The sequence below is a fragment of the Lissotriton helveticus genome, chromosome 1_1 (assembly GCF_964261635.1).
Source record: "Lissotriton helveticus chromosome 1_1, aLisHel1.1, whole genome shotgun sequence".
NCBI classification, from domain to species: Eukaryota; Metazoa; Chordata; class Amphibia; order Caudata; family Salamandridae; genus Lissotriton; species Lissotriton helveticus.
This window is the reverse complement of record NC_136057.1, coordinates 1,865,790,838-1,865,812,732: the sequence shown is the minus strand read 5'-3', so window position 1 is coordinate 1,865,812,732 and position 21,895 is coordinate 1,865,790,838. Positions and strand designations below refer to the sequence as shown.

General features: G+C 44.7%; 2 non-coding genes across 2 annotated transcripts; both read left to right on the top strand.

Moving 5' to 3' along the window:
- Positions 1–5,618: 5,618 nt before the first annotated feature.
- Positions 5,619–5,733, top strand: LOC144780247 (U5 spliceosomal RNA). The gene has a single exon (XR_013600730.1). It is a non-coding gene; the product is annotated as a U5 spliceosomal RNA (small nuclear RNA).
- A 9,033-nt stretch (positions 5,734–14,766) lies between these two features.
- Positions 14,767–14,881, top strand: LOC144780258 (U5 spliceosomal RNA). Its single transcript, XR_013600731.1, has one exon. It is a non-coding gene; the product is annotated as a U5 spliceosomal RNA (small nuclear RNA).
- Positions 14,882–21,895: the final 7,014 nt, after the last annotated feature.

The window sequence follows — 21,895 nt, the reverse complement described above, 5'->3', positions numbered from 1 at the left end:
AGATTATAAGAATTTAATAATCTAACTGCCCATTCTGGCCTATGGAGAACAGGTAGCCTTGCAATAGTGGAAAACGAAAAGGGCTGTAATTCACTATTAGGACATGCCACACACACCAGGGCATGTCCTACCTTATAAGGGTCTTGTGGGTGGCACAACCAGTGCTGCAAGCCAATGGTGCCAGGTCTAACCGTTATAATCTGAAAAAAAGCTGTACTTTTACTTACAAGTGCTTGCTCTCTGCCATTATCAGTACCAATTTTGGCTGGCTTCACCATAACACAGTCAGGGTCAGCTTAACTACTTAGTCGTGCAGTGCAGTGCAGCAGACTCAAATGCTGCACGGTGCGAGAAGGAGAGAGTAGGAGAAAGCCACATTTACAGAAATATGGCACTCCCCTCTACTGTTGTGGACCATAGACATCTTTGCACCATACTGCAAAGGTGTCTCCGTGAGTCTAACATACGTTTTGTACTGGAAGGATATCCTTCCAGTACAAAATACAATGCTTAGACTAACTTTAAACCTTTTCTCACGTTGTATGTGGGCCAGTGCAGCACACATGCAAAGTTGGAAAAGAAAGGAGAAATAAAAGCATTTCTCCTTCACAGCGCCTGTCTCAAATGGGCGCTATTATCTGACGCTATACCTTGTCTATATTTTTAAGTAAATAGGATTTAGCATAGGAAACCTTGGGTGGTTGCATGGGAACACCCATGCACCACCCATGGGATGCCCCCTTGGCACCACGTACTGCAAAGCAGCGCTATGCGCTGCTTTGCGGTGCTTCCAAGTAATTTTCCAACGTAAAACAGATTTTACGCTGGAAAGGAAATAGGTGCACAAAGATATACCATAGTTTTTGGCCACTTTTGTGATGTAAACAGGGCATAAAATCTTAGTAAACATACCTCTCAGTTTAAGAATCACTGTCCACTCCATTATCACGGGTGGAGCATTTTATTTCTTTAAGCTGAACTATCTATATATAAAACTTTACTTTCTCAAGAGCTTCACTGTGCAAATTTCAGCCAAATCCATATTGACAAGCACAACTTATCGTCTAATACAACTCTGTGGATAAGATGACAATCTACTCATATTTGCCTGATAAAGTCTAGGATTGACACCTGTGCGTTCGGTGCAGTCACAATAACCTCTTCTGTACAAAATCTTCAGATTACCATGTGGTTTGTCAGACCCCCTCCCTCTTAAATATAGGGCTGCTTCAGCCTTCACGGGGAAATGCTGGTTTTAGGCATGCTTCATTTTCACAATAGGAGTTGGGATCCTAAAATCCACCAGCTTCAGATGCTGACAAAAGGACATCTAGTCCCACAGAAATAGAGTCTGTGAAAGTATGAGTCTTATGTGGCATCTATAACCTTAGCTTTAGGATGCCCCATTCCCTCAAAGTACCAAAGTAAACTGAACAAGCAATAAAATGCTTTTGAGCCTTCTACACAAGGTACTCTGGATTCCGGGTTCCCTACTTGGAACACAACATGTACTCAATCCGTTAAACAATCTTTCACGCTTACTTGTAGAATGAGTCAAAATCATAATGAATATCTCTTCAATTAATGTTGTTCTAAGGGGGATCCTGGTGATTCATCAGTAGTGATCACCAGGACCACTTTTCACCTTAACTGTATTGCATCATTATTTAGATCACAATTCAGGAAACTGTGACCCCTCACATGGCATTGACACCAGAAAGATCCTGGGGAGGTTTCTGATGGGAACTGAATGTTGCCTGCATGGTTAAAGGGTGTGTTTCTCTGCCCCGAGTGAATGACTGCATGTATCTGGTACTCTAATTTGGCATTTGTTTGGCCCTGGCATCACATTAATCTAGTGTGCGTGCAGAGGCCTAGGCCTGTCTCTGATATAGGAAGGTCTTGGACTTGTCCTATGACCTGGAGGTGTGCACCACACGTGTCCTCATTTGGTACCAGGCAACCTATTTAATATATATCACAATAATTATTTAGAAATCAAATAATAATGCACAACATGCGCTACTCTTAAGCACACAGACAAAGCATACAAAAAATAGGTTGCCTGCCCCGGCCCTGTCCTGATGAAGACCCCGAAGCAAGGGTACAACTAAATCCTGCGATATTTAGAGGGTCGAAACGTTGACAACCGTCCTTTTTCCGTCAACTTCACCCCAGTCTTGATACACATTGTTGTGTTATGTGGAGTATGATTTTGATTAAGTGATGCTTTGAACCCAATGTTGGTCTATATTCTATTTGACACATGAATTGCCGTTGTGCCATTTGTTTGTTTTTACAGTCACTATTCCCTATCCACACCATCCTCACCTTATCACTTCCCTTTTCCCTTGGGGCACTGCATAGTTTATGAATGCTTATACAATGACATGATATTTAATATATCCCTACATTGTGATTAAATACAGTGCAGGCTCATCTCTTGTCTACTGTCGTAAAAATAATTTGTATGTTTATTAATTGTTTGCTACTTTGATGGGACCCCCTACTCTCAGTACTGCCACTACCCAGGTCCCAGTGACTCATTTTGGGTGAACCCTGTTGCCATACTCTTACTCTGCTATGCCAGCAGGAAGCCTACTCTTAGGTTTGAGTCAGGAGATGTGCCTCTTAGCAGGCATTCTCGCACACCTACAGTGAAATTGTCTCCACGCCTTGCCTGCTCTGATTGAATACATATGCACGTTGCTCAATTAGCAGATTGATAAATATTAACACTCGAGTGCTTCACGAAAACGGACCGACTCATGAGCTGTGTCACGCTTCTTTCTTTTCAAGCCAGATTGCACGGAGTTGGCTTGCTGCCCCATGAGTACCAGTACTCTCTTTGAGACAAGAAAAAGTTCCGGTACTCAGAGGCAGAACATTTAGAAGTGCCGGTACTCAGTACCGGTGACTATCGGCCCATTTAAAGCACTGGTCAGAGAGCATTTACTAACTTGTTTTATTTGGGAAACGCCAGTGATATAATTATTTTTGGTGTCAGTGAGCGGAGCGCCGGGGGCTAATTTGTTTAATAATGCTGCCGGCTGTCAGTGACACGTGTGCCTCAGTGGCGTAGTGCTACTTCTTGCCAAATCAGAAGCCTGTGTGTGGCATAGTCCACGAGTCAGCACTCTTAATTTTAAATTTAGGCAGCTCATCTCTTAATTTTACATTTAGGCCTCTCATCTCTCATGTGCTCTCTGTGCCTTCAGCCTGGGTGTCCCCTTAGGGGTGTGAGAGGCACAGTAAGGCAGAGAGAGCGCCTCAGAACCCAAGGAGGGCTAGAGTTCCTGGTTGGCAGTGGTGTGTTTAAGAGGCAGAGCAGCGCACACATTCACACATGTAGCATGACCCTACATGAGTTCTATGTGTGTCTGTAGCCTCGGTGTGCCCTTAGGAGTGTGAGAGGCATTATAGGGCAGGGGAGCGCCTCACAACTCAGGAAGGGCTGGAGATGCCAGGGGTCAGTGCCATGACGTGCTTAGAAGCAGAACCCCTCGCACATTTACACCAAAAGCACGAGCTGCACCTGCTCTCTGTGCCTGCAGCCTGGGTGTCCTCTTAGGAGTGTGAAAGGAATGATAGGGCGGATGGCGCGCCCCAGAACTCAGGGAGGGCTAGAACTCCTGGGGGTCAGTGGCATGAGGTGCTTGGAAGCAGATCGCCTCACACATTCCCATCTAAGTGCCCTGCCATTTCTGGTGATTTGCTGCAGTTTTAAAGTCTTCTTGGACTTGGGTGTAATTTCTGATATTTATATGTTTGCTCATCTCCGTTGCCTGATTTTGATCGTGAGAAAGTGTCACTCATAGTCATTTAAATGTCACTCATAATTGCAGTGAAATGATAAAAATGTCACACATAGCAACCTGAAACCTTGGCAGCTATGCTAGAGCAGTGCAGCTATGGCGTGTGCTTGCTGCAAACACTGGCAACACAAAAAAATAAGCATTTAAAACATCAAAATGCCAGTGACGTTGTGGTGCAAAGGGCTGGTACCTAGGGCCACCAAAGATACGATTCTGCGGGAGCGCAGTTTCCTGCACAATTATAGGTTTGCCTCCTTTGCCACATAAACGCATCTTCTGCTGCAAATGTAGGTTCTAGCTGAAACCGGTCACAAGCTAATGAAGCAATACCATCACAAAATGCATCGCTTATGCTGCTTAATGTGCCTTGTTGTGCTCCATAATTCAGTCAACCCTGCAACATCATGTGTTCCTTTCCTGTTGCATAATTCAAGTGGTCTTGGATGTACCATATTGCACCAACATCACTACGGGATTAATGGGGAGCATTGTCCGTACCAAATGTAGTGTAACTGCGTGACGTGCACTGCCATACTTAAGTAAATACATTCGCGAATATATAAACTAAGGGGCATACAACACAACAGATCCCCATCACAGATGACGTCCAAGCCCAAGTTTTAACATTCACTATGCTACGGGCACTATGTACAGCAGCCCCACGTGCACTACTTGCAAAGAAAAGCACTCTCCTTCTGCACAACATACCCTCCATTGCCTATGCAGCACTCCTCTCGCCTCCAACAACGGAAATCCCCCTACACATGAATCTGGTCCCACTTCTTGCAGCCAGCGAGACTTCTCCTGCCTTACATCCAAGAAGCCCATAAAACACACAAAGACCGTAGCCTGTTCCAGAATGCTTTAGCCTCTTACACATATACCAAGTCCCTTCCTTGCATCCAACAAACATACGTTCTCCTTTTATTTGCCTGGGCGCATATAATGCAGACTGGGTATGGGGACATACTGTACAAAATTGTATTTTCAATAGCATTTAGAGATTATACGTTTCTGAGTTTAGGAAGGATTCTGCCCAGAAGTCGGTGAAATTAAAGTAGTCAGAGATAGATACTCAAGACTGGGCAGGGTAGGGGGAATTCTTGACACCAGCAGGGGATAGAGAACCCTAAATAGAACATGGCAGTGCTGGAGTACCAAGAAAGTGAACAATATTAACATGGGTGGCGTTCACGTATTTCACAGATAAGCTTAAGTCGGCGGAGAACCGCAAAAGAAAGGATGTTGGGAAAACATATGCTAAAACTACCTATCTCAAGAGCAACACCTTCCTTCCACCCAGCAAACCAATCCCAACATGCTCAAGGCTCCCAATCTACAAAGCACCTGCGAGACCAAAACTTACAACACCCGCAGCATTCTTATACAGTGCCTGCTCCTTTCACCAGGTTGCACCTTAAGCACTCGCCTCCTTAACACCCACAATGTTCCTGTAATCACACCTCACACAAGCCTGCGCGAGGCTCCCAACGCTGCACTGCTCAGAATGAGAAGCGTAAAACGAGCGACGCGAAGGCTTGAGCTGGGAGACTCGAGTGTTGCAGCCTTTCCTGTCACGTGACCGACGACGAAATTTGCATACCCATAATGCCGTGTCATCAGTCTGTCTCGCTTTTGTTTCGATTGTCTCAAAAAGTGTTTTGACAATGTATCGGATTACAAGGTTTCTCACGAGTTGGTTATATTTTGAAGGGGTATCAATGATGGATTTAGTAGAGTAAATCACCCTGACATTCTGTGCATAGCTGTTTCTGGGGCCCATGGTGAGGCTGTGACCTATTCACACTCTGGTTTCTCTTCAAACCGAATAAATCTTTCGCCTTTTACTAAAGATTTCCGTGGAGAGGAACATTAAAGAGTTTCACTCAATTTTTGAAAGCCCTGCTGCTGCAGGGTTACCCTTACTTGGTTAAAAGAATAACATTTACTTAAAATGTCTCTTGCTATGCATGAGAAAATCTACGTAAACTGACTCTTACTGTGCGTGGGTTGAAGCTGTTCTATTTGTGCTGTCCTACCTCAACGCAGATCGGGCAACGACTTTAACTGACGCGCTTAATTTACAGTCTTCTCATTTGACATATAACAAGAACCCATACGACGCAAACATCGCTCTATCATCTGAAAGGCTTCACTTCTATATACAAGCAGCGCTACAGAACACCAGATAAAGAAGGATCAATTGGTAAAGAAAACACATAACTGTTTTCAATCTGGAGTTTATTTCAATATCAGTCTCATGATTATTGAGATTTGATTGAAATCGCCTCTGTGATTCAAATTCTAAAGGGGCATTAAAATATATACGTGATCAGGAACTGCATAGTTCGAAACGTGTATAATCACCCAAGAAGAGTGCGGCGTATTTGTTCAATCTTTGCTGTGACAAATTACTGCGAGGCTGTCCTTACCTCGCCGCCGGCACCAGCTGTTTGTTGCTCCTCCAGTGAAGGACGTTTTGCAGAATTCATATATATATCTATGTAAAACGTATATTTAAATCATGCCATGAACGCATACGACGTAAACATCGCTCTATGAAAGGCTTCACTTCTATACACAAGCAGCGCTACAGAACACCAGATAAAGAAGGATCAATTGGTAAATAAAACACATAACTGTTTTCAATCTGGGGTTTATTTCAAGATCAGTCTCATGATTATTGAGATTTGATGGAAATCGCCTCTGTGATTCAAATTGTAAAGGGGCATTAAAATATATATGTGTATATATATATATATATATATATATATATATATATATATATATATATATATATATAATATATATATATATATGGGACAGCCCGGCTTCAGAATGCCAACACGTAAACAGAGGCATTCACGAATGCTGTTCCCATGCGTTGCATGCACGAGTTCTGTATACCTCATTAAAGCTTCCCCTCTTTGCTTTGCCAGCGCTGGGGATAAAAAGCAGCTAAAAAGAAATGCTTTTTACACTCCTAAACTAACTCCTGCTCACCCCCTTGGTAGCTTGGCACGAGCAGACAGGCTTAATTCAGAGGCAGTGTGTAAAGCATTTGTGACCACATACAGTAACCCAGTGACAACACCACAGATGGACACCACACAGTTGTATATTAAAACGAAGTATTCTTTATATACACAAGACCACAAACGACAAAAATCCACAATAGTATACCTAAAAATGGTAGGGTTAGCTTAGTTCAGTTCAGTTCTTAAGATGCAACACTTTGCGTCAATGTACCTTACGATGCGTTGCGCTTCCACAACAAGCAATGTTGCAGCGATGGAAATGCGCCAAAGTTCCGGTGCGAAAGAAATAAAGATGACGCTCTCTCCTTGATGCGACACGCATCCCGGTGATGCGGCGGCATCTGCTGCGGCGTCGATCCTCTTCTCTGGCGATGCGAGATGCTGTCCTCGATGCGAGCCGCGACAGGCCCTGCAATACGCTTCCCAGTGATGTGGCGGTGTCAAGTCAAGTCAAGTCAGAGAATTTGTATAGCGCACTACATACCCAGAGGGTCTCAAGGCGCTTGAGGGGGGGTGGGGAATTACTTGTCGAATATCCACGTTTTAATTGGTGTCTGCTGCGACGTCGATCCTCTCTCCTGGCGATGCGAGTTGCTTCCACAACGATGCGAGCCTCGACAGGCCATGCGACACTCTTCTCCGAGATGCGGCGGCGTCTTCTGTGACATCAATCCACTTTTCCTGCGATGACCCGCGACAGGCCCTGCGACACGCTTCTCGGAGATGCGGCGGCGTCTGCTGCAACGTCGATCCTCTTCAACGGCGATGCGCGGTCCCTCGTGATGTGAAGCGGCAGCTCGACAACACGCTTCGTGTTCTTGAGTCGCGCTTTCAGCTCCTTGCGACACACAAGTCCTCAAAAAAGTCCAGCACCGCTGCAGGCACTTCAGGAAGACTCTTGGGCAGCTGATTGGTGAAGTCTGTTGTCCCCGAGACTTCAGCAGGAGGCAAGCTCTGTTCCAAGCCTTTGGAGATCCTTCACAAGTTGAAAGTAAAGCACACAAAGTTCTTTCTCCTTTCTTTGGCAGTCAGGCAACCACTGCAGGCCAATCCCCCAAGCAGCACTTCAGCTAAGGGATAGTCTCTCCTCAGTTTCTTCAGGTTCCTCTCCTCAGCAAAGGTTTCTTCTTGTATACCAAAAGTGATCTAATTTCTTGGGATCAGGGTCCCAATATTTATACCCCAAAAACATTTGTCCTCTGAAGGCAGAAAGGCCTTTGCCCAGTCAAAACCAGTTGTGAAGCACTCTGTTTACAAGTCTCCTTCTTTCCTTTCACAGTGCAGGGTAGAAACATCAGACGCCCCACAGAAGGTGAAGCCAGCATTGTGGAGGGAAAGCACAGCCCTGGAGCACTTTGTTGACAAGATTCCTTCTCTTCATTCACTGTGCAGGGCAGAGACATCAGCCGCACCACAGGAGGTGGAGCCAGCATTGTGGAAGGCAGGCACAGTCCTATTCAGGTCCCAGGTGCAGCTCCTCCCATCCATCTAGATGCAGATCTCTCTATTCACCACTGGGCTGACTCATTCTCCCTCCTGCAATCCCCCAGCCCTGTCACTCAAACTCCAGACAAGAAATACACAACCTAGCAGAGGCAGGCTTTGGACAGTTAGACAAGAAAATACCTACTTTCTATAAGTGGTATTTTCAAACAAAGAATGTTAAAACCAACTTCACTAAAATATGTATTTTATCATTCTGAGTTCAGGCATACTAAACTCGAATGTCTACCATGTTCCCTGAGCGAGTAAGATTATAAGAATTTAATAATCTAACTGCCCATTCTGGCCTATGGAGAACAGGTAGCCTTGCAATAGTGGAAAACGAAAAGGGCTGTAATTCACTATTAGGACATGCCACACACACCAGGGCATGTCCTACCTTATAAGGGTCTTGTGGGTGGCACAACCAGTGCTGCAAGCCAATGGTGCCAGGTCTAACCGTTATAATCTGAAAAAAAGCTGTACTTTTACTTACAAGTGCTTGCTCTCTGCCATTATCAGTACCAATTTTGGCTGGCTTCACCATAACACAGTCAGGGTCAGCTTAACTACTTAGTCGTGCAGTGCAGTGCAGCAGACTCAAATGCTGCACGGTGCGAGAAGGAGAGAGTAGGAGAAAGCCACATTTACAGAAATATGGCACTCCCCTCTACTGTTGTGGACCATAGACATCTTTGCACCATACTGCAAAGGTGTCTCCGTGAGTCTAACATACGTTTTGTACTGGAAGGATATCCTTCCAGTACAAAATACAATGCTTAGACTAACTTTAAACCTTTTCTCACGTTGTATGTGGGCCAGTGCAGCACACATGCAAAGTTGGAAAAGAAAGGAGAAATAAAAGCATTTCTCCTTCACAGCGCCTGTCTCAAATGGGCGCTATTATCTGACGCTATACCTTGTCTATATTTTTAAGTAAATAGGATTTAGCATAGGAAACCTTGGGTGGTTGCATGGGAACACCCATGCACCACCCATGGGATGCCCCCTTGGCACCACGTACTGCAAAGCAGCGCTATGCGCTGCTTTGCGGTGCTTCCAAGTAATTTTCCAACGTAAAACAGATTTTACGCTGGAAAGGAAATAGGTGCACAAAGATATACCATAGTTTTTGGCCACTTTTGTGATGTAAACAGGGCATAAAATCTTAGTAAACATACCTCTCAGTTTAAGAATCACTGTCCACTCCATTATCACGGGTGGAGCATTTTATTTCTTTAAGCTGAACTATCTATATATAAAACTTTACTTTCTCAAGAGCTTCACTGTGCAAATTTCAGCCAAATCCATATTGACAAGCACAACTTATCGTCTAATACAACTCTGTGGATAAGATGACAATCTACTCATATTTGCCTGATAAAGTCTAGGATTGACACCTGTGCGTTTGGTGCAGTCACAATAACCTCTTCTGTACAAAATCTTCAGATTACCATGTGGTTTGTCAGACCCCCTCCCTCTTAAATATAGGGCTGCTTCAGCCTTCACGGGGAAATGCTGGTTTTAGGCATGCTTCATTTTCACAATAGGAGTTGGGATCCTAAAATCCACCAGCTTCAGATGCTGACAAAAGGACATCTAGTCCCACAGAAATAGAGTCTGTGAAAGTATGAGTCTTATGTGGCATCTATAACCTTAGCTTTAGGATGCCCCATTCCCTCAAAGTACCAAAGTAAACTGAACAAGCAATAAAATGCTTTTGAGCCTTCTACACAAGGTACTCTGGATTCCGGGTTCCCTACTTGGAACACAACATGTACTCAATCCGTTAAACAATCTTTCACGCTTACTTGTAGAATGAGTCAAAATCATAATGAATATCTCTTCAATTAATGTTGTTCTAAGGGGGATCCTGGTGATTCATCAGTAGTGATCACCAGGACCACTTTTCACCTTAACTGTATTGCATCATTATTTAGATCACAATTCAGGAAACTGTGACCCCTCACATGGCATTGACACCAGAAAGATCCTGGGGAGGTTTCTGATGGGAACTGAATGTTGCCTGCATGGTTAAAGGGTGTGTTTCTCTGCCCCGAGTGAATGACTGCATGTATCTGGTACTCTAATTTGGCATTTGTTTGGCCCTGGCATCACATTAATCTAGTGTGCGTGCAGAGGCCTAGGCCTGTCTCTGATATAGGAAGGTCTTGGACTTGTCCTATGACCTGGAGGTGTGCACCACACGTGTCCTCATTTGGTACCAGGCAACCTATTTAATATATATCACAATAATTATTTAGAAATCAAATAATAATGCACAACATGCGCTACTCTTAAGCACACAGACAAAGCATACAAAAAATAGGTTGCCTGCCCCGGCCCTGTCCTGATGAAGACCCCGAAGCAAGGGTACAACTAAATCCTGCGATATTTAGAGGGTCGAAACGTCGACAACCGTCCTTTTTCCGTCAACTTCACCCCAGTCTTGATACACATTGTTGTGTTATGTGGAGTATGATTTTGATTAAGTGATGCTTTGAACCCAATGTTGGTCTATATTCTATTTGACACATGAATTGCCGTTGTGCCATTTGTTTGTTTTTACAGTCACTATTCCCTATCCACACCATCCTCACCTTATCACTTCCCTTTTCCCTTGGGGCACTGCATAGTTTATGAATGCTTATACAATGACATGATATTTAATATATCCCTACATTGTGATTAAATACAGTGCAGGCTCATCTCTTGTCTACTGTCGTAAAAATAATTTGTATGTTTATTAATTGTTTGCTACTTTGATGGGACCCCCTACTCTCAGTACTGCCACTACCCAGGTCCCAGTGACTCATTTTGGGTGAACCCTGTTGCCATACTCTTACTCTGCTATGCCAGCAGGAAGCCTACTCTTAGGTTTGAGTCAGGAGATGTGCCTCTTAGCAGGCATTCTCGCACACCTACAGTGAAATTGTCTCCACGCCTTGCCTGCTCTGATTGAATACATATGCACGTTGCTCAATTAGCAGATTGATAAATATTAACACTCGAGTGCTTCACGAAAACGGACCGACTCATGAGCTGTGTCACGCTTCTTTCTTTTCAAGCCAGATTGCACGGAGTTGGCTTGCTGCCCCATGAGTACCAGTACTCTCTTTGAGACAAGAAAAAGTTCCGGTACTCAGAGGCAGAACATTTAGAAGTGCCGGTACTCAGTACCGGTGACTATCGGCCCATTTAAAGCACTGGTCAGAGAGCATTTACTAACTTGTTTTATTTGGGAAACGCCAGTGATATAATTATTTTTGGTGTCAGTGAGCGGAGCGCCGGGGGCTAATTTGTTTAATAATGCTGCCGGCTGTCAGTGACACGTGTGCCTCAGTGGCGTAGTGCTACTTCTTGCCAAATCAGAAGCCTGTGTGTGGCATAGTCCACGAGTCAGCACTCTTAATTTTAAATTTAGGCAGCTCATCTCTTAATTTTACATTTAGGCCTCTCATCTCTCATGTGCTCTCTGTGCCTTCAGCCTGGGTGTCCCCTTAGGGGTGTGAGAGGCACAGTAAGGCAGAGAGAGCGCCTCAGAACCCAAGGAGGGCTAGAGTTCCTGGTTGGCAGTGGTGTGTTTAAGAGGCAGAGCAGTGCACACATTCACACATGTAGCATGACCCTACATGAGTTCTATGTGTGTCTGTAGCCTCGGTGTGCCCTTAGGAGTGTGAGAGGCATTATAGGGCAGGGGAGCGCCTCACAACTCAGGAAGGACTGGAGATGCCAGGGGTCAGTGCCATGACGTGCTTAGAAGCAGAACCCCTCGCACATTTACACCAAAAGCACGAGCTGCACCTGCTCTCTGTGCCTGCAGCCTGGGTGTCCTCTTAGGAGTGTGAAAGGAATGATAGGGCGGATGGCGCGCCCCAGAACTCATGGAGGGCTAGAACTCCTGGGGGTCAGTGGCATGAGGTGCTTGGAAGCAGATCGCCTCACACATTCCCATCTAAGTGCCCTGCCATTTCTGGTGATTTGCTGCAGTTTTAAAGTCTTCTTGGACTTGGGTGTAATTTCTGATATTTATATGTTTGCTCATCTCCGTTGCCTGATTTTGATCGTGAGAAAGTGTCACTCATAGTCATTTAAATGTCACTCATAATTGCAGTGAAATGATAAAAATGTCACACATAGCAACCTGAAACCTTGGCAGCTATGCTAGAGCAGTGCAGCTATGGCGTGTGCTTGCTGCAAACACTGGCAACACAAAAAAATAAGCATTTAAAACATCAAAATGCCAGTGACGTTGTGGTGCAAAGGGCTGGTACCTAGGGCCACCAAAGATACGATTCTGCGGGAGCGCAGTTTCCTGCACAATTATAGGTTTGCCTCCTTTGCCACATAAACGCATCTTCTGCTGCAAATGTAGGTTCTAGCTGAAACCGGTCACAAGCTAATGAAGCAATACCATCACAAAATGCATCACTTATGCTGCTTAATGTGCCTTGTTGTGCTCCATAATTCAGTCAACCCTGCCACGTCATGTGTTCCTTTCCTGTTGCATAATTCAAGTGGTCTTGGATGTACCATATTGCACCAACATCACTACGGGATTAATGGGGAGCATTGTCCGTACCAAATGTAGTGTAACTGCGTGACGTGCACTGCCATACTTAAGTAAATACATTCGCGAATATATAAACTAAGGGGCATACAACACAACAGATCCCCATCACAGATGACGTCCAAGCCCAAGTTTTAACATTCACTATGCTACGGGCACTATGTACAGCAGCCCCACGTGCACTACTTGCAAAGAAAAGCACTCTCCTTCTGCACAACATACCCTCCATTGCCTATGCAGCACTCCTCTCGCCTCCAACAACGGAAATCCCCCTACACATGAATCTGGTCCCACTTCTTGCAGCCAGCGAGACTTCTCCTGCCTTACATCCAAGAAGCCCATAAAACACACAAAGACCGTAGCCTGTTCCAGAATGCTTTAGCCTCTTACACATATACCAAGGGGCATATTACCAACGTTAAGCGATATTTATCGCTAACGATGCTTAGCAACGAATTTTTTAACGCTAAGCATCGTCAGAAATTATCGCAGATAAACCTTGCTATTATCAAGGTTTATCGCAAATGCGATAAAAAACGGCCGCAATGCATGAATATCGCTGAAAAGTCAGCGATATTCATGCATTATCGAGCTAATGCTCTTAGCCATGTTATCCACCTCCCATTGGATAACATGGCTAAGAACTGCTCAGGGCAGGTGTTAGTTTTTGGAGATATTCGCGCTTAGCGCGAATATCTCCAAAAGTTGGTAATAGGAGATAGCGATGTTAGCGACTGTTTCCAGTCGCTAACATCTTGGCACGCCCACTTTGCATGTCATTAGTGATAAATATCACTGACATGCAAAGTGGGGCCCAAGATGGTCGCTATCTCCTACTAGCTGTCGCTAACTGGTGTTAGCGACAGCTAGGTAATAGGGAGATAATTTTATCTCCTCTTTCTTGGCTTTTAAAGCCAAAAAAGCGGAGATAAACCCCCTTGATAATATGCCCCAAGTGCCTTCCTTGCATCCAACAAACATACGTTCTCCTGGCGCATATAATGCAGACTGGGTATGGGGACATACTGTACAAAATTGTATTGTCAATAGCATTTAGAGATTATAAGTTTCTGAGTTTAGGAAGGATTCTGCCCAGAAGTCGGTGAAATTAAAGTAGTCAGAGATAGATACTAAAGACTGGGCAGGGTAGGGGGAATTCTTGACACCAGCAGGGGATAGAGAGAACCCTAAATAGAACATGGCAGTGCTGGAGTACCAAGAAAGTGAACAATATTAACATGGGTGGCGTTCACGTATTTCACAGATAAGCTTAAGTCGGCCGAGAACCGCAAAAGAAAGGGTGTTGGGAAAACATATGGTAAAACTACCTATCTCAAGAACAACACCTTCCTTCCACCCAGCAAACCAATCCCAACATGCTCAAGGCTCCCAATCTACAAAGCACCTGCGAGACCAAAACTTACAACACCCGCAGCATTCTTATACAGTTCCTGCTCCTTTTACCAGGTCGCACTTTAAGCACTCGCCTCCTTAACACCCACAATGTTCCTGTAATCACACCTCACACAAGCCTGCGCGAGGCTCCCAACGCTGCACTGCTCAGAATGAGAAGCGTAAAACGAGCGACGCGAAGGCTTGAGCTGGGAGACTCGAGTGTTGCAGCCTTTCCTGTCACGTGACCGACGACGAAATTTGCATACCCATGATGCCGTGTCACCAGTCTGTCCCGCTTTTGTTTCGATTGTCTCAAAAAGTGTTTTGACAATGTACTGGATTACAAGGTTTCTCACGAGTTGGTTATATTTTGAAGGGGTATCAATGATGGATTTAGTAGAGTAAATCGCCCTGACATTCTGTGGATAGCTGTTTCTGGGGTCCATGGTGAGGCTGTGAAATACTCATACTCTGGTTTCTCTTCAGACCGAATAAATCTTTCGCCTTTTACTAAAGATTTCCGTGGAGAGGAACATTAAAGAGTTTCACTCAATTTTTGAAAGCCCTGCTGCTGCAGGGTTACCCTTACTTGGTTAAAAGAAGAAAATTTACATAAAATTTCTCTTACTATGCGTGAGAAAATCTACGTAAACTGACTCTTACTGTGCGTGGGTTGAAGCTGTTCTATTTGTGCTGTCCTACCTCAACGCAGATCGGGCAACGACTTTAACTGACGAGCTTAATTTACAGTTTTCTCATTTGACATATAACAAGAACCCATACGACGCAAACATCGCTCTATCATCTGAAAGGCTTCACTTCTATATACAAGCAGCGCTACAGAACACCAGATAAAGAAGGATCAATTGGTAAAGAAAACACATAACTGTTTTCAATCTGGAGTTTATTTCAATACCAGTCTCATGATTATTGAGATTTGATTGAAATCGCCTCTGTGATTTAAATTCTAAAGGGGCATTAAAATATATATGTGATCAGGAACTGCATAGTTCGAAACGTGTAGGTGAAAGGAAGAACAACAGGTCAGTAAACCGTGTTTAATCACCCAAGAAGAGTGCGGCGTATTTGTTCAATCTTTGCTGTGACAAATTACTGCGAGGCTGTCCTCACCTCGCCGCCGGCACCAGCTGTTTGTTGCTCCTCCAGTGAAGGACGTTTTGCTGAATTCATATATATATGTATGTAAAACGTATATTCAAATCATGCCATGAACGCATACGACGTAAACATCGCTCTATGAAAGGCTTCACTTCTATACACAAGCAGCGCTACAGAACACCAGATAAAGAAGGATCAATTGGTAAATAAAACACATTACTGTTTTCAATCTGGGGTTTATTTCAAGATCAGTCTCATGATTATTGAGATTTGATTGAAATCGCCTCTGTGATTCAAATTGTAAAGGGGCATTAAAATATATATGTGTATATATATATATATATATATATATGGGACAGCCCGGCTTCAGAATGCCAACACGTAAACAGAGGCATTCACGAATGCTGTTCCTATGCGTTGCATGCACGAGTTCTGTATACCTCATTAAAGCTTCCCCTCTTTGCTTTGCCAGCGCTGGGGATAAAAAGCAGCTAAAAAGAAATGCTTTTTACACTCCTAAACTAACTCCTGCTCACCCCCTTGGTAGCTTGGCACGAGCAGACAGGCTTAATTCAGAGGCAGTGTGTAAAGCATTTGTGACCACATACAGTAACCCAGTGACAACACCACAGATGGACACCACACAGTTGTATATTAAAACGAAGTATTCTTTATATACACAAGACCACAAACGACAAAAATCCACAATAGTATACCTAAAAATGGTAGGGTTAGCTTAGTTCAGTTCAGTTCTTAAGATGCAACACTTTGCGTCAATGTACCTTACGATGCGTTGCGCTTCCACAACAAGCAATGTTGCAGCGATGGAAATGCGCCAAAGTTCCGGTGCGAAAGAAATAAAGATGACGCTCTCTCCTTGATGCGACACGCATCCCGGTGATGCGGCGACATCTGCTGCGGCGTCGATCCTCTTCTCTGGCGATGCGAGATGCTGTCCTCGATGCGAGCCGCGACAGGCCCTGCAATACGCTTCCCAGTGATGTGGAGGTGTCTGCTGCGACGTCGATCCTCTCTCCTGGCGATGCGAGTTGCTTCCACAACGATGCGAGCCTCGACAGGCCATGCGACACTCTTCTCCGAGATGCGGCGGCGTCTTCTGTGACATCAATCCACTTTTCCTGCGATGAGCCGCGACAGGCCCTGCGACACGCTTCTCGGAGATGCGGCGGCGTCTGATGCGACGTCGATCCTCTACTCCTACGACACGCTTCCCGGTGATGCGGCGGCGTCTGCTGCAACGTCGATCCTCTTCAACGGCGATGCGCGGTCCCTCGTGATGTGAAGCGGCAGCTCGGCAACACGCTTCGTGTTCTTGAGTCGCGCTTTCAGCTCCTTGCGACACACAAGTCCTCAAAAAAGTCCAGCACCGCTGCAGGCACTTCAGGAAGACTCTTGGGGAGCTGATGGGTGAAGTCTGTTGTCCCCGAGACTTCAGCAGGAGGCAAGCTCTGTTCCAAGCCTTTGGAGATCCTTCACAAGTTGAAAGTAAAGCACACAAAGTTCTTTCTCCTTTCTTTGGCAGTCAGGCAACCACTGCAGGCCAATCCCCCAAGCAGCATTTCAGCTTAGGGATAGTCTCTCCTCAGTTTCTTCAGGTTCCTCTCCTCAGCAAAGGTTTCTTCTTGTAGACCAAAAGTGATCTAATTTCTTGGGATCAGGGTCCCAATATTTATACCCCAAAAACATTTGTCCTCTGAAGGCAGAAAGGCCTTTGCCCAGTCAAAACCAGTTGTGAAGCACTCTGTTTACAAGTCTCCTTCTTTCCTTTCACAGTGCAGGGCAGAAACATCAGACGCCCCACAGAAGGTGAAGCCAGCATTGTGGAGGGAAAGCACAGCCCTGGAGCACTTTGTTGACAAGATTCCTTCTCTTCATTCACTGTGCAGGGCAGAGACATCAGCCGCACCACAGGAGGTGGAGCCAGCATTGTGGAAGGCAGGCACAGTCCTATTCAGGTCCCAGGTGCAACTCCTCCCATCCATCTAGATGCAGATCTCTCTATTCACCACTGGGCTGACTCATTCTCCTTCCTGGAATCCCCCAGCCCTGTCACTCAAACTCCAGACAAGGAATACACAACCTAGCACAGGCAGGCTTTGGACAGTTAGACAAGAAAATACCTACTTTCTAAAAGTGGTATTTTCAAACAAAGAATGTTAAAACCAACTTCACTAAAATATGTATTTTATCATTCTGAGTTCAGGCATACTAAACTCGAATGTCTACCATGTTCCCTGAGCTAGTAAGATTATAAGAATTTAATAATCTAACTGCCCATTCTCGCCTATGGAGAACAGGTAGCCTTGCAATAGTGGAAAACGAAAAGGGCTGTAATTCACTATTAGGACATGCCACACACACCAGGGCATGTCCTACCTTATAAGGGTCTTGTGGGTGGCACAACCAGTGCTGCAAGCCAATGGTGCCAGGTCTAACCGTTATAATCTGAAAAAAAGCTGTACTTTTACTTACAAGTGCTTGCTCTCTGCCATTATCAGTACCAATTTTGGCTGGCTTCACCATAACACAGTCAGGGTCAGCTTAACTACTTAGTCATGCAGTGCAGTGCAGCAGACTCAAATGCTGCACGGTGCGAGAAGGAGAGAGTAGGAGAAAGCCACATTTACAGAAATATGGCACTCCCCTCTACTGTTGTGGACCATAGACATCTTTGCACCATACTGCAAAGGTGTCTCCGTGAGTCTAACATACGTTTTGTACTGGAAGGATATCCTTCCAGTACAAAATACAATGCTTAGACTAACTTTAAACCTTTTCTCACGTTGTATGTGGGCCAGTGCAGCACACATGCAAAGTTGGAAAAGAAAGGAGAAATAAAAGCATTTCTCCTTCACAGCGCCTGTCTCAAATGGGCGCTATTATCTGACGCTATACCTTGTCTATATTTTTAAGAAAATAGGATTTAGCATAGAAAACCTTGGGTGGTTGCATGGGAACGCCCATGCACCACCCATGGGAAGCCCCCTTGGCGCCACGTAATGCAAAGCAGCGCTATGCGCTGCTTTGCGGTGCTTCCAAGTAATTTTCCAACGTAAAACAGATTTTACCCTGGAAAGGAAATAGGTGCACAAAGATATACCATAGTTTTGGGCCACTTTTGTGATGTAAACAGGGCATAAAATCTTAGTAAACATACCTCTCAGTTTAAGAATCACTGTCCACTCCATTATCACGGGTGGAGCATTTTATTTCTTTAAGCTGAACTATCTATATATAAAACTTTACTTTCTCAAGAGCTTCACTGTGCAAATTTCAGCCAAATCCATATTGACAAGCACAACTTATCGTCTAATACAACTCTGTGGATAAGATGACAATCTACTCATATTTGCCTGATAAAGTCTAGGATTGACACCTGTGCGTTCGGTGCAGTCACAATAACCTCTTCTGTACAAAATCTTCAGATTACCATGTGGTTTGTCAGACCCCCTCCCTCTTAAATATAGGGCTGCTTCAGCCTTCACGGGGAAATGCTGGTTTTAGGCATGCTTCATTTTCACAATAGGAGTTGGGATCCTAAAATCCCACAGCTTTAGATGCTGACAAAAGGACATCTAGTCCCACAGAAATAGAGTCTGTGAAAGTATGAGTCTTATGTGGCATCTATAACCTTAGCTTTAGGATGCCCCATTCCCTCAAAGTACCAAAGTAAACTGAACAAGCAATAAAATGCTTTTGAGCCTTCTACACGAGGTACTCTGGATTCCGGGTTCCCTACTTGGAACACAACATGTACTCAATCCGTTAAACAATCTTTCACGCTTACTTGTAGAATGAGTCAAAATCATAATGAATATCTCTTCAATTAATGTTGTTCTAAGGGGGATCCTGGTGATTCATCAGTAGTGATCACCAGGACCACTTTTCACCTTAACTGTATTGCATCATTATTTAGATCACAATTCAGGAAACTGTGACCCCTCACATGGCATTGACACCAGAAAGATCCTGGGGAGGTTTCTGATGGGAACTGAATGTTGCCTGCATGGTTAAAGGGTGTGTTTCTCTGCCCCGAGTGAATGACTGCATGTATCTGGTACTCTAATTTGGCATTTGTTTGGCCCTGGCATCACATTAATCTAGTGTGCGTGCAGAGGCCGAGGCCTGTCTCTGATATAGGAAGGTCTTGGACTTGTCCTATGACCTGGAGGTGTGCACCACACGTGTCCTCATTTGGTACCAGGCAACCTATTTAATATATATCACAATAATTATTTAGAAATCAAATAATAATGCACAACATGCGCTACTCTTAAGCACACAGATAAAGCATACAAAAAAATAGGTTGCCTGCCCCTGCCCTGTCCTGATGAAGACCTCGAAGCAAGGGTACAACTAAATCCTGCGATATTTAGAGGGTCGAAACGTCGACAACCGTCCTTTTTCCGTCAACTTCACCCCAGTCTTGATACACATTGTTGTGTTATTTGGAGTATGATTTTGATTAAGTGATGCTTTGAACCCAATGTTGGTCTATATTCTATTTGACACATGAATTGCCGTTGTGCCATTTGTTTGTTTTTACAGTCACTATTCCCTATCCACACCATCCTCACCTTATCACTTCCCTTTTCCCTTGGGGCACTGCATAGTTTATGAATGCTTATACAATGACATGATATTTAATATATCCCTACATTGTGATTAAATACAGTGCAGGCTCATCTCTTGTCTACTGTCGTAAAAATAATTTGTATGTTTATTAATTGTTTGCTTCTTTGATGGGACCCCCTACTCTCAGTACTGCCACTACCCAGGTCCCAGTAACTCATTTTGGGTGAACCCTGTTGCCATACTCTTACTCTGCTATGCCAGCAGGAAGCCTACTCTTAGGTTTGAGTCAGGAGATGTGCCTCTTAGCAGGCATTCTCGCACACCTACAGTGAAATTGTCTCCACGCCTTGCCTGCTCTGATTGAATACATATGCACGTTGCTCAATTAGCAGATTGATAAATATTAACACTCGAGTGCTTCACGAAAACGGACCGACTCATGAGCTGTGTCACGCTTCTTTCTTTTCAAGCCAGATTGCACGGAGTTGGCTTGCTGCCCCATGAGTACCAGTACTCTCTTTGAGACAAGAAAAAGTTCCGGTACTCAGAGGTAGAACATTTAGAAGTGCCGGTACTCAGTACCGGTGACTATCGGCCCATTTAAAGCACTGGTAAGAGAGCATTTACTAACTTGTTTTATTTGGGAAACGCCAGTGATATAATTATTTTTGGTGTCAGTGAGCGGAGCGCCGGGGGCTAATTTGTTTAATAATGCTGCCGGCTGTCAGTGACACGTGTGCCTCAGTGGCGTAGTGCTACTTCTTGCCAAATCAGAAGCCTGTGTGTGGCATAGTCCACGAGTCAGCACTCTTAATTTTAAATTTAGGCAGCTCATCTCTTAATTTTACATTTAGGCCTCTCATCTCTCATGTGCTCTCTGTGCCTTCAGCCTGGGTGTCCCCTTAGGGGTGTGAGAGGCACAGTAAGGCAGAGAGAGCGCCTCAGAACCCAAGGAGGGCTAGAGTTCCTGGTTGGCAGTGGTGTGTTTAAGAGGCAGAGCAGCGCACACATTCACACATGTAGCATGACCCTACATGAGTTCTATGTGTGTCTGTAGCCTCGGTGTGCCCTTAGGAGTGTGAGAGGCATTATAGGGCAGGGGAGCGCCTCACAACTCAGGAAGGGCTGGAGATGCCAGGGGTCAGTGCCATGACGTGCTTAGAAGCAGAACCCCTCGCACAATTACACCAAAAGTACGAGCTGCACCTGCTCTCTGTGCCTGCAGCCTGGGTGTCCTCTTAGGAGTGTGAAAGGAATGATAGGGCGGATGGCGCGCCCCAGAACTCAGGGAGGGCTAGAACTCCTGGGGGTCAGTGGCATGAGGTGCTTGGAAGCAGATCGCCTCACACATTCCCATCTAAGTGTCCTGCCATTTCTGGTGCTTTGCTGCAGTTTTAAAGTCTTCTTGGACTTGGGTGTAATTTCTGATATTTATATGTTTGCTCATCTCCGTTGCCTGATTTTGATCGTGAGAAAGTGTCACTCATAGTCATTTAAATGTCACTCATAATTGCAGTGAAATTATAAAAATGTCACACATAGCAACCTGAAACCTTGGCAGCTATGCTAGAGCAGTGCAGCTATGGCGTGTGCTTGCTGCAAACACTGGCAACACAAAAAAATAAGCATTTAAAACATCAAAATGTCAGTGACGTTGTGGTGCAAAGGGCTGGTACTCAGGGCCACCAAAGATACGATTCTGCGGGAGCGCAGTTTCCTACACAATTATAGGTTTGCCTCCTTTGCCACATAAACGCATCTTCTGCTGCAAATGTAGGTTCTAGCTGAAACCGGTCACAAGCTAATGAAGCAATACCATCACAAAATGCATCGCTTATGCTGCTTAATGTGCCTTGTTGTGCTCCATAATTCAGTCAACC